Genomic DNA, 3,091 nt, shown 5'->3' on the forward strand with positions numbered 1-3,091 from the left:
TGGCACGAAAATTGGCAATTTACCCTAAATAATGAGAATTGCGAGGTCATCCACATGAGTGCTAAAAGGAATCCGTTAAACTTCGATTAGACGATAAATCAGTCAAATCTAAAGGTGTAAATTCAACTAAATATCTAGGAATTACGATTATGAACAACTTCAGTTGGAAAGAACACACTGAAAATGTTGTGGGGACAGCAAACCAAAGACTGAATTTTACATCTACATCTACATTCCGCAAGCCATCTGACGGTGTGTGGCGGAGGGTACCTTGAGTACCTCTACCGGCTCTCCATTCTATTCCAGTCTCGTGTTGTTCGTGGAAAGAAAGATTGTCGGTATGCCTCTGTGTGGGCTCTAATCTCTCTGATTTTATCCTCACGGTCTCTTCGCGAGATATACGTAGGAGGGAGCAATATACTGCTTGACTCCTCGGTGAAGGTATGTTGTCGAAACTTCAACAAAAGCCCGTACCGAGCTCCTGAGCGTCTCTCTTGCAGAGTCTTCCACTGTCTATCATCTCCCGTAATAAAGCGCGCTGCTCTCCATTGGATCTTCTCTATCTCTTCTATCAACCCTATCTGGTCCCACACCGGTGAGTAGTTTTCAAGCAGTGGGCGAACAAGTGTACTGTAACCTACTTCCTTTGTTTTCGGACTGCATTTCCTTAGGATTCTTCCAATGAATCTCAGTCTGGCATCTGCTTTACCGGCGATTAATTTTATATGGTCATTCCATTTTAGATCACTCCTAATGCCTACTCGCAGATAATTTATGAAATTAACTGCTTCCAGTTGCTGACCTGCTATATTGTGGCTAAATGATAAAGGATCGTTCTTTATACGTATTCGCAGCACATTACACTTGTCTATATTGAGATTCAATTGCCATTCCCTGCCCCATGCGTCAATTCGTTGCAGATCCTCCTGCATTTCAGTACAATTTTCCATTGTTACAACCTCTCGGTATACTACAGCATCATCCGCAAAAAGCCTCAGTGAACTTTTGATGTTATCCAGAAGGTCATAGTGAATCGCAACGGTCCTACGACACTGCCTTGCGGCACACCTGAACTCATTTTTACTTCGGAAGACTTCTCTCCATTGAGAATGACATGCTGTGTTCTGTTATCTAGGAACTCTTCAATCCAATTACACAATTGGTCTCACAGTCCACATGCTCTTACTTTGTTCATTAAACAACTGTGGGGAACCGCATCAAACGCCTTGCGGAAATCAAGAATCACGGCATCTACCTGGAAACCCGTGCCTATGGCCCTCTGATTCTCGTGGACGAATATTGCGAAACCCATGCTGATTCCTACAGAGTAGATTTGTAGTCTCCAGAAAAGTCATTATACTCGAACGTAATACATGTTCCAAAATTCTACAACTGATCGACGTTAGAGATATAGGTCTACAGTTCTGCACATCTGTTCGCCGTCCCTTCTTGAAAACGGGGATGACCTGTGCCCTTTTCCAATCTTTTGGAACGCTACGCTCTTCTAGAGAGCTACGGTACACTGCTGCAAGAAGACTTAGAAAATGTAGCAGATCTACTGAAGAGACTGCTTACACTACGCTTGTCCCTTCCCTTTTGGAGTACTGCTGCGCGGTCTGGAGTCCTTACCAGATAGAATTAACGGAGTACACCGAGACAGTTCAAAGAAGTGCAGCACGTTTTGTATTATCAGGAACTAGGGGTGAGAGTATCATTGACATGAAGCAGGGTTTCGCGTGGACATCATTAAAACAAAGACGTTTTTCGCTGTGGAGGAATCTTCTCACGAAATTTCTATCACCAACTTTCTCCTCCGAATGCGAAAATATTTTGTTGACGCCGACCTACATAGGGAGAAACGATCGTCATAATAAAATAAGGGAAATCAGACCTCGCACGGAAAGATAGTGGTTCGTTTATTCCGAGAGCTGTTCGAGACTTGAATAACAGAATTATTGTGTAGGTGGAGGAGGAGGAGGAGATTAGTGTTTAACGTCCCATCGACAACGAGGTCATTAGAGACGGAGCGCAAGCTCGGGTTAGGGAAGGATGGGGAATGAAATCGGCCGTGCCCTTTCAAAGGAACCATCCCGGCATTTGCCTGAAGTGATATAGGGAAATCACGGAAAACCTAAATCAGGATGGCCGGACGCGGGATTGAACCGTCGTCCTTCCGAATGCGAGTCCAGTTTGCTAACCACTGCGCCACCTCGCTCGGTATTGTGTAGGTGGTTCGATGAATGCTGTGCCATGTACTTAAGTGTGATTTGCAGAGTATTCATGTAGATTTAGATGTACATGAGTTGTCTTTTTATGTGGCTTCTTGGAAATGACAACATAATTTTTATGACACTGTGTGCTAACTTATCTTTCAGTGTAGCTCATAATTTTTCTTTTCAAGTTACAGCCGGCCGGTGTGGCCGAGCAGTTTGCCGGCACGGTAGCTCAGCGTGTTCGGTCAGAGGGTTAGCAGCCCTCTATAATAAAAAAAACTGAGTTAATCAAATGGCTCTGAGCACTATGGGACTCAACATCTGAGGTAATCAGTCCCCTAGAACATAGAACTACTAAAATCTAACTAACCTAAGGACATCACATACATCCATGCCCGAGGCAGGATTCGAACCTGCGACCGTAGCGGTCGCGCGGTTCCAGACTGAAGCGCCTAGAACCGCTCGGCCTCACCAGCCGGTTCTGAGTTAATCGATCAACAACGAACTTGAACGGATGTGTTATGACGTCCGCCCCGAGCAGATGCAACGAACGAAAGCGAACAAAATGAGATTTAAAAAATCTGGAACCGAGCGACCGCTACGGTCGTAGGTTCAAATCCTGCCTCGGGCATGGATGTGTGTGATATCCTTAGGTTAGTTAGTTTTTAGTAGTTCTAAGTTTTAGGGGACTAATGACCTCAGCAGTTGAGTCCCATAGTGCTCAGAGCCATTTGAACCATTTTGCCTCGGGCATGGATGTGTGTGATGTCCTTGGGTTAGGTAGGTTTAAGTAGTTCTAAGTTCTAGGGGACTGATGACCTCAGATGTTAAGTCCCATAGTGCTCAAAGCCATTTTAACCATTTTTTTTTTTCAATTT

Source organism: Schistocerca serialis, chromosome 10 (genome assembly GCF_023864345.2).
Source record: "Schistocerca serialis cubense isolate TAMUIC-IGC-003099 chromosome 10, iqSchSeri2.2, whole genome shotgun sequence".
Lineage (NCBI taxonomy): Eukaryota > Metazoa > Arthropoda > Insecta > Orthoptera > Acrididae > Schistocerca > Schistocerca serialis.